Below are 11343 nucleotides of genomic sequence, written 5' to 3' on the forward strand. Positions count from 1 at the left end.
CAGAACTGGCATAAAAGCTGGAGTTAAATGCCCAAACTGGCACCAGAGTTGGCGTTTAACTCCAAGAAAAGTCTCTACATGTGAAAGCTTCAATGCTCAGTCCAAGCACACACCAAGTGGGTCCGGAAGTGGATTTCTACATCATTTACTTGTTTCTGTAAACCCTAGGTTACTAGTTCATTATAAATAGGACCTTTTACTATTGTTTTTTCATCTTGGTTATTCTGGTTCCCTCTCTGGGGCCTAAGCCAATGAACACCATTGTCACTTATGTATTTTCAACGGTGGAGTTTCTACACCCTATAGATTAAGGTATGGAGCTCTGCTGTTCTTCATGGATTAATGCAATTACTATTGTTTTTCTATTCAATTCAAGCTTATTCTTGTTTAAGATATTCATTCGCACACAAGAACATGATGAATGTGATGATTATATGACACTCATCACCATTCTCACTGATGAACGCGTGCCTGACAACCACTTCTGTTCTACATGAAAACAAGCTTGAATGCATATCTCTAAGCCTCCTGATTCACGACGCATGGTTGCTTCTCCTGACAACAGAACCTTCCATTCCGTGAAATCAGAGTCTTCATGGTATAAGCTAGAATCAATTGGCAGCATTCTTGAGATTCAGAAAGTCTAAACCTTGTCTGTGGTATTCTGAGTAGGATCTGGGATGGGATGACTGTGATGAGCTTCAAACTCACGAGTGTTGGGCGTAGTGACAGACGCAAAAGGATCAATGGATCTTATTCCAACATAAGTGAGAACTGACAGATGATTAGTCGTGCGGTGACAGCACATTTGGACTATTTTCACTGAGAAGACAGACGGTAGCCATTGACAACGGTGATCCCCCAACATACAGCTTGCCATGGAAGGGAATACGCATGATTGAATGAAAGCAATAGGAAAGCAGAGGTTCAGAAGCAATAAGCATCTCCATACGCTTTTCGCCTGACTGAGATTTACAAGGATGACCATAGCTTGCTTCAAGCCGACAATCTCCGTGGGATCGATCCTTACTCACGTAAGGTATTACTTGGACGACCTAGTGCACTTGCTGGTCAGCTGCACGGAGTTGTGTGAAAAGTGTGCGATCACGATTTCGTGTACCAGCTAGCAAGCACCAAGCTAGGGTAAAAAAATAGGTAACTGATCCAGGAGGTCATCAAAACACCGTCTATCTCGGTCACAACCACGGTCGACCTCCCAATGTCAAGCCAAAACTCATGGACCTCCCCGATCCTTCAATACCTCATGAACAGAACATTACCCGAGGACCCAAGGAAGCAAAACGCTTGAAACGGGAAGCCACGAACTACACCACCATAGTGGGCCAGCTTTATAAGCGCGGACTCTCGCAACCCTCCTCAAGTGCGTAGAACCCGGCGGCATGGACTACATACTTCGTGAAATCCACGAAGGTTGTTGTGGTCACCATGTAGGAGAGAAAGCCCTGGCCCAAAAAGTTATCCGATTAGGCTACTTCTGGCCTTCCATCATAAAGGACTCCCTCCAACTAGTTAAAAATTACGGCATACGAAATCCATTCCGATTTTTACCAAGCCGCCCCACACCAGCTCAGCACTATAACAGCTGATCGATCCTTCGGAACGTGTGGTATTGACCTTGTTGGCCCTTTTTCCCACAGCTCGCAGACAACTCCGATACCCCATCGTTGCCATCGACTACTACACTAAGTGGATCAAAGCCGAACCCTTGGTCTCCATCACGGCTGCCAAATGCCGAAAGTTCTTCTAAAGGAACGTCATAACCTGATTTGGGATTCCCGAGGTCATAATCTCAGATAACAGAACCTAATTCACTGACAAGCGATTCAGAGAGTTCCTAGAAGGACTCCACATCTCACATCGATTCAGTTTAGTGGAATACCCACAGACAAACGAGAAAGTCGAATCGGCCAACAAAATAATAGTAAAGGGCCTTAAGAAGCAACTTGACGAAGCCAAAGGACTATGGGATGACGAGCTCGAATCAGTCCTCTGGTCATACTGAACCTCTCCCCAAACTTCAACTGGAGAAACCCCCTTCTGGCTAACTTACGGCCTAGAGGCCGTCATCCTGGTTGAAGTTAGAAACCCCAGCCCATGAAGAACCGTCGAAGGAAATGATGAAGAAGTAGAACGGGACCTCACAGACGAGGTCAGAGGCATAGCCTACCTGCGAGAGCTGGCTTTAAAACAAAGAATAAGCCTAAGGTACAATCATGGCATAATCCGAGGAGACTTCAGACCTGACGACCTCGTCTTGCAATGGAACAACATCAGTCCCCCCACTCTCGGGGAAGGAAAACTCACCCCCAACTAGGAAAGCCCCTATCGGAATAAAACTGTAATTGGAAAAGGAGCCTACAAACTTGAACGGCTTGATGGAACATAATACCAAGAACCTGGAACGCTGCCAATCTACAGTGCTACTACACTAAGAAACACCAAACTCAAAGTTGGAAAGCATTGTATTTTAGTTTTTCCTTGTCTTTCTTTTATTTTATTTGTTTTCCATTTATCACTGTTGGGTATTCTTTCCCACCTATTTCGAGATGTTTTAACGAGGCCCAAACATTTTAATAAAAAGTTTATTTTCTCCTTTTTCTTAATACTGCTTTAACCGATGGCATGAACCGTACACGGCTAGCACCGGAGACCGATTACCCCCGAGGCCAGACAAACACGAATATCCGTGACCAAAATAAGTTAGTCACGAAAATAGCTTAACACGGCCCAAACGGCTCCATCAAAACAAATAAGTCACAAAAACAGCTTAACATGGCCCAAACTGCCCCATACAAATAAATAAGTTACAAAAATGGCTTAATGATGCGTGAGCATCTTCTCTATATTTTTCTAGTGAATTTGCACTTGAATTGCTAACTTGAATCAAGATTTGATATATTTTAGCCACTATGGGTGCTACTTTGAGTTGTGTGCAATTCTGTTTATTTCAGGTAGCGTTTTGGATGAATTTGACAGAGTTGGAGCCAAGGATGGAGCAAGGAGAGATTAGAGTTAAAAGCTGGCAACTCCACGCCAAACTTGGATTCTTCCAAGTTTGGCACCACAACAAGAAAGCTCGAGGAAGCCTGCTGCCATCCCCATCCAAGTTTGGCACCACCCAGAAGCTCCAAGGAGAATTCACACTGCCATCTCCACGCCGAACTTGAGTTTACTCAAGTTCGGTGCCAAATCAAAGGCTCTAAGAAAGGCCTGCACTGCCATCTCCACGCCAAACTTGAGTTTTCTTAAGTTCGGCGCCAACAGAAGGACTCCAAAGAAAGCCTTGCGCACAATCTCCACGCCAAAATTGGATTCTTCCAAGTTTGGTGCCACAATGAAGAATGCCAAGGGAGTATGTGCTGTCCACTCCATGCCAAACTTAGATTCTTCCAAGTTTGGCGCCAACCCTTAGTACAATGGTGGTCTCCATTCGTTCTACATAAGGCTACACGAATCAATTAGTGGTTTTGATTTAGACTTTTTCTTTTACAATTAGGAAAAGATATTATTTAGTTTTTAGAAAATATATTTTACATTAATTTGGATTAGATATAAAAGGGAAAAGAATCAGCCCTTCGGGTTCTTCTCTTCTCTTCTTCCTCATTCCGTAATTTACAGTTTTTCTGAATCCAAGTTTTCTCTATGAACCACAGCAACTAAACCTCCACTGTTAAGGTTAGGAGCTCTGTCTATTGTATGGATTGATACTGTTGCTTTTCTATTTTAATTCATGTACTGATTTATAACTCAAGTTTTGTTTTCGTTCTTTATTTTATGAATCTGGGTGGAACAGAAGTATAACCTTGGTTCTAATTGAGTTCTTCTATGACTTGGAAAAGCTCTTTACTTGAACAACAACTTGAAAACATATTCTCCTAATTTTCTAATTATCTGGATTTAACGGGATACGTGACATATAATCCTCTTATATTTGGGTAATTAGGATTTCTGTGGCATATAAACTAGAATTGAACTTCACTCTCTAATTGGAATTAAGTGACCAAGGAATTGGCGGTTGATGAATTTTAGAGGAGACCAAAAAGGTCTAAGTTAGTCACATACAGTTTACTAAGAATTAAATCTTGCATGATTAAAATAGTTAGTAAGAAAAGTCAATCCGAAAAATAGATAACTTTGAAGCCTTAACTGTTTCTCCATATATTATTCACAACTTGTTTACTGCTTGCTTTCTGATATTCTGAATTTACTGTTAATGCATTTGAACTCTCAAAACACCATTTTCTGCTGTCTAACTAAGTAAATTACTTAACCATTGTTGCTTAGTCCATCAATCATCGTGGGATCGACCCTCATTCACCTGAGGTATTACTTGGTACGACCCAGTGCACTTACCGGTTAGTTTGCGGGTTATAAATTCTACACCAAGTTTTTGGCACCGTTGCCGGGGATTGACTGTGATTGACAACTATAGTTGTTTGATTGCTTAGATTAGGCGTTTTAGCTTTAAATTTATTTAATTTTGCACCCTAAATTTTCGAATATTTCTGGCTTTATTTTTCCTAAATTTCTGAAATTAAGTTTGATGTTCTCTAGTTATTTTTATTTTAAATTTTCTTAATTATTCGGTTTAATAATTTCAAATTTTCTGTCCTATTTTAATAGTCATTTTCGAATTATTGGTGTTTATTTTATTTAGCGTTTTTATTTTATTTCTATACACAGGTTACCTCACTGGGAATTCTCTATACTCTGACATAGAGAATCCCATTCTTTCTTGTCTTCTATCTATTTATGAGCAGGAACAGGGACAAAGAACCTCTTTTAGTCTTTGATCCTAAACTTGAAAGGACTTTGAGGCGGCGTTTACAACAAGCAAGACTTTACAAGGCTGCAGAGTCCACCATGGATCATAATAATGCTGCTAATGCCATTGTGACTAATCCGAATGGGAATGAGTAACCTAGAAGAGTGCTTGGCTCTTACACTGCTTCTAATGCAGATCTTTATGGCAAAAGTGTTGTGGTGCCTCCTATAACTGCAAATAACTTTGAACTGAAGCCACAACTAGTTACTCTTGTGCAACAAAACTGTTAGTATCATGGACTCCCTGAAGAAGATCTAAATCAATTTATTTCTGATTTTCTATAGATTTGTGATACTGTGAAGACCAATGGAGTGAATCTTGAGGTGTACAAACTCATGCTCTTCCCATTTGCTATGAAGGATAGAGCAAAGCTGTGGTTAGATTCTCAATCTAAGGAGAGTTTGGATACTTGGGATAAGGTTATCACTGGATTTCTGACTAAATTTTTCCCACCTCAAAAGCTAACCACCTAAGGGTGGAGGTTCAGACTTTCAGATAGAAAGATAGTGAGACCCTTTATGTATCGTGGGAGAGATTCAAGCTACTGACTAGATAATGCCCTCCAGACATGTTCTCTAGATGGATTCAGTTGGATATCTTTTATGAGGGCTTATGTGAAATGTCCAAGATGTGCTTAGATAATTCTGCAGGTGGTTCTTTCAACAGAAGACTACTAAGCTTATTGAGTTGGTTGCTAACAACCAATACTTATATTCTTTCAACAGGAATTCTATAAACTCTAAGACCTCTCAGAAGAGAGGCATTTTGGAAGTGGAAGATGTTGATGCTCTTCTTGCTCAGAGCAAACTTTTGTCTCAGCAAATAAGTCTAATTACTCAACAGTTGAGTGGAATGCAAGTTTCAGCTGTCAACACTCAGAATGCACCTCAAGAGGTCCCTTATGACATGACAGGTAATTTTATGCAAAATGAGAATTATGATTATGCTCAATCTTCTTCTGAATAGGTCAATTACATGGGGAGTGCTCCTAGAAACCCCAATAATGATCCATATTCTAAGACCTACAATCAAGGGTGGAGAAATCACCCAAATTTTAGATGGAGAGACTAACCTCAGAGATCTCAGAATTTCAACAATAATTCTCAAGGAGGTTTCAGCAAAATAATCATAATAATCGCCAATTTCAGTCTCATCAACAACAACCACCTCAGTAGACAAATTCTCAGCCTCAGCAGAATTCTAACTGGGAGACAATGATGAATAGTTTTATGCAGGAAACTTGGAGGTGCAAATGGGCCAATTGAGCAAGCAAATACTTGAGAGTTCTTCAAGTATATTTCCTAGTGATATAGTGGTGAACCCAAGAGAAGATTGCAAGGCTATTCAATTGAGAAGTGGTAAAGTAGCTGGTTCTGAGACCAAGGTCAATGAAGAGCTAGTTGAAAAAGAAGCTCCAGAGGAGAAGAAGGAAGAAGTAGAGCATGCCCCTCCAAAGCGTGTGGACAACCCATTCCCAGAATGTCTTGACACTTATCCTATATTGCCAAAGGCTCCTAAATACAAGCTAAAAATGCCATATCATCAAAGGCTTCAGAAGGCTTCTAAGGACAAGCAATTTTCTAGATTTTTAGAAGTCTTCAAGAAGCTGTAGATCAACATTCCTTTTGCAGAGGCCCTTGAGCAAATGCCTCTCTATGCTAAATTCATTAAAGAATTATTGACTAACAAGAGGAATTGGAAGGAACAAGAAACAGTGGTGTTAACCAAGGAATGCACTGCTATTATTCAACATAACCTTCCTGAGAAGATGCAAGATCCGAGGAGCTTTGTAATTCCTTGCACCATTCGAATGTCACCATTCAGAGAGCTTTATGTGATCTTGGAGCTAGCATCAATCACATGTCACTTTCAATGATGAAAAAGCTCCAAATTGAGAAGGTAAAACCCACTCGTATTTCTCTTCAACTTGCTGATCTTTCTATTAAATTTCATGTGGGTGTTATTGAGGATTTACTTGTGAAAGTAGGACCATTTATTTTTCTTGCTGATTTTGTGAAGAGGATGCAAAGTACTCTATTATTCTTGGTAGATCATTTTTAGCTACAGGTAGAGCTTTGATTGATGTGCAAAAGGGTGAATTAATCCTGAAGGTCAATGAAGAGCAGGTGGTCCTTAATGTATTTGAAGCTCTTAAACACCCTAGTGATTCTGAAGGGTGTATGAGAGTTGATGTTGTTCAACCATTTGTTCAAGAGGTACTGGAAGCTGAGGTACTTGATGATATTCTGGATCTTATTTCTGAGTATGAGTTAGTTGAAGTTGATGATTCACCACTGATGAGCGGATAATTTATACGCTTTTTGGCATTGTTTTTACATAGTTTTCTGTATAATTCAGTTAGGTTTTAGCATATTTTTATTAGTTTTTAAATAAAAATCATATTTCTGGACTTTACTATGAGTTTGTGTGTTTTTCTATGATTTCAGGTATTTTCTGGCTGAAATTGAGGGACTTGAGCAAAAATCAGATTCAGAGGTTGAAGAAGGACTGCAGATGCTGTTGGATTCTGACCTCTCTGCACTCAAAGTGGATTTTCTAGAGCTATAGAACTCCAAATGGTGCGCTTTTAATTGCGTTGGAAAGTAGACATATAGGGCTTTCCAAAAATATATAATAGTCCATACTTCGCTCGAGTTTAGACGACTCAAAATGGCGTTCAACACCAGTTCCATGCTACATTCTGGAGTTAAACGCCAGAAACAGGTTGCAAAGTGGAGTTAAACGCCAGAAACAGGTTACAAACTGGTGTTCAACTCCAAGAGAAGCCTCTACACGTGTAAAGCTCAATGATCAGCCCAAGCACACACCAAGTGGGCCCCAGGAGTGGATTTCTGCATCATTTACTCATTTCTGTAAACCCTAGTAACTAGTTTAGCATAAATAGGACTTTTTACTATTGTATTTACATCTTTAGTTTCATCTTTAGATCACGTTTTGGGACTGGCCTCTCGGCCATGCCTGGACCTTCATCACTTATGTATTTTCAACGGTAGAGTTTCTACACACCATAGATTAAGGTGTGGAGCTCTACTATTCCTCATGAATTAATACAAAGTACTATCATTTTTCTATTCAATTCAAGCTTATTCCGATTCTAAGATATTCATTCGCACTTCAATATGAATGTGATGATCGTGACAGTCATCATCATTCCCAACTATGAACGCGTGCCTGATAACCACTTCCGTTCTACCTTAGATTGAATGAGTATCTCTGGGATTCCTTAATCAGAATCTTCGTGGTATAAGTTAGAATCCATGGACGGCCATTCTTGAGATCCGAAAAGTCTAAACCTTGTCTGTGGTATTCCGAGTAGGATCTGGGAAGGGATGGCTGCGACAAGCTTCAAACTCGCGAGTGTTGGGCGTAGTGACAGACGCAAAAGGATCAATGGATCCTATTCCAGTATGATCGAGAACCGACAGATGATTAGCCATGTAGTGACAGCGCATTGGACCATTTTCACTGAGAGGACAGGATGTAGCCATTAACAACGGTGATGCCTAACATACAGCTTGCCATAGAAGGGAGTATGAATGATTGGATGAAGATAATAGGAAAGCAGAGGTTCAAGAGGAACGAACGCATCTCTATACGCTTATCTGAAATTCTCACCAATGAATTACATAAGTATCACTATCTTTATTTTATATTTTTCTTTTAATTAGTAAATCTCTATAATCAATTGAATCCGCCTGACTGAGATTTACAAGGTGACCATAGCTTGCTTCAAGCCTACAATCTCTGTGGGATCGACCCTTACTCACGTAAGGTTTATTACTTGGACGACCCAGTGCACTTGCTGGTTAGTTGTGCGAAGTTGTGACAAAGAACTAAGATTATGAATGTGCGTATTGAGTTTTTAGTGCCGTTACCAAGGAATGGAACCGTCACGATTTCTGCGCACCAAGTTTTTGGCGCTGTTGCCGGAGATTGTTCGAGTTTGGACAACTGACGGTTCATCTTGTTGCTCAGATTAGGTAATTTTATTTTAATTTTAAGTTTTTGTTTTTATTCTTTTTATTTTCAAAAAGTTTTCAAAAAAAAAAAGAATTTTTCAAAAAAATAAATTATTCTATGGCTTCAAAATTTATAAGAAGGAATTCTGGAATTTCATGGGATATGTTAAATCCTGGCTGGCTGTAAAGCCATGTCTAAATTCTTTTGGACTGAGGCTTCTTCTTCACATGCTTGAACTATGTATGCTGAAGCTTGGCTGGCCATTGGCCATGTCTAGTGTTTTGGACCGGAGCTTTCACTGAAAGCTTGGCTGGCTAGTAAGCCATGTCTGATTCCTGGACCGGAGCTTTAGACTAACATTGCAAGATTCTTGGAATTCTTATTAAAAATTTTGAAATCCTTATTTTCTTTTCCAAAATAATTTTCGAAAAATACCAAAAAAAATTAATAAAATCATAAAATCAAAAATAATTTTTGTGTTTCTTGTTTGAGTCTTGAGTCAAATTTTGAGTTTGGTGTCAATTGCATGTTTTTAAAATTTCTTGCATTTTTCGAAAATTCATCATGCATTCTTCATGATCTTCAAGTTGTTCTTGATGAATCCTCTTGTTTGATCTTCATATTTTCTTGTTTTGTGTCTTTTCTTATTTTTTATATGCATTCTTGAATTCTTAGTGTCTAAATATTAAAAATTTCTAAGTTTGGTGTCTTGCATGCTTTCTTTTATTGAAAATTTTTCAAAAATACATACTTGATGTTCATCATGATCTTCAAAGTGTTCTTGGTGTTCATCTTTGCATTCAAAGTGTTCTTGCATGTTTCCTTTGTTTTGATCCAAAATTTTTATGTCTTCAGTCTTTTTGATGTTTTTCTCTTTCCTTATTAAAATTCAAAAAAAAAAAAAATATCTTTCCCTTATTCTCTCATAAATTTTTGAAAATTTGAGTTGACTTTTTCAAAACTTTTTAAAATTTAGTTATTTCTTATGAGTCAAATCAAATTTTCAATTTAAAAATTCTATCTTTTTCAAATCTTTTTCAAAAATAAAATCTTTTTCATTTTTCTTTTATAAATTTCGAAACTTTCAAAATTATTTTCAAAATCTTTTTCTTATTTTTATTTCAGATTTTCAAAATTAATGCTAACAATTAATGTGATTGATTCAAAATTTTTAAGTTTGTTACTTGCCTAATAAGAAAGGTTCAATCTTTAAACTCTAGAATAATATCTTTTTAGTTTCTTGTTAGTCAAGTAATCAACTTTGATTTCAAAAATCAAATCTTTTCAAATTTCTTTTTTAAATCTTTTTCAAATTAAGTTTCAATGATATCTTTTTCAAAATCAATTTCAAAATCTTTTCTAACTTCTTATCTTTTCAAAATTAATTTTCAAATCTTTTTCAATTAATCCTATCCTTTTGTTTCAATCATATCTTTTTCAAAACTACCTAACTAATTCTCTCTCTAATTTTCGAAAATCACCTTCCCCTTTTTCTAAAATTTCCTTTTTAATTAACTATTTATTTTAAATTTAATTTAATTTGATTGAATTTTCCTTGCTTAATTTTTGAATTTTTAATTTTAATTTTTAATTTAAAAATAAAAATACTTTTATTTTAATTTTAATTTTTAATTTAAAAATAAAAATACTTTTATTTTATTTTATCTAATTTTCGAAAATTCTTCTCCCTCACCTCCTTCTATTTATTTATTTATCTACTAACATCCCTTTTTCACCCAAGAATTCGAACCTACTCCTCACCCTTGTGTTTGAATTCTCCTTCTTCTATTCATATCTTCTACTCACATAAAGGAATCTCTATACTGTGACATAGAGGATTCCATATTTTCTTTTCTGTTTTCTTCTTTTTCATGAGCAGGAACAAGGATAAGAACATTCTTGTTAAGGCTGATCCTGAACCTGAAAGGACTCTGAAGAGGAAGCTAAGAGAAGCTAAAACACAACACTCTGAAGAGGACTTTACAAAAATTTTTGAAAAAGAAGGAGACATGGTCGAAAATAATAACAATGCAAGGAAGATGCTTGGTGACTTTACTGCACCAAATTCCAATTTACATGGAAGAAGCATCTCAATCCCTGCCATCGGAGCAAACAATTTTGAGCTGAAACCTCAATTAGTTTCTCTGATGCAACAAAACTGCAAGTTTTATGGACTTCCATCAGAAGATCCTTTTCAGTTCTTAACTGAATTCTTGCAGATCTGTGATACTATTAAGACCAATGGGGTTGATCCCGAGGTCTACAGGCTTATGCTTTTCCCATTTGCTGTAAGAGACAGAGCTAGAATATGGTTGGACTCTCAACCTAAAGACAGCCTAAACTATTGGGATAAGCTGGTCACGGCTTTCTTAGCCAAGTTCTTTCCTCCTCAAAAGCTTAGCAAGCTTAGAGTGGATGTTCAAACTTTCAGACAAAAGAAAGGTGAGTCCCTATATGAAGCTTGGGAGATATACAAGGAACTGACCAAAAAGTGTCCTTCTGACATGCTTTCAGAA

Source organism: Arachis ipaensis, chromosome B02, assembly GCF_000816755.2.
Source record: "Arachis ipaensis cultivar K30076 chromosome B02, Araip1.1, whole genome shotgun sequence".
In the NCBI taxonomy this organism is placed as follows: Eukaryota; Viridiplantae; Streptophyta; class Magnoliopsida; order Fabales; family Fabaceae; genus Arachis; species Arachis ipaensis.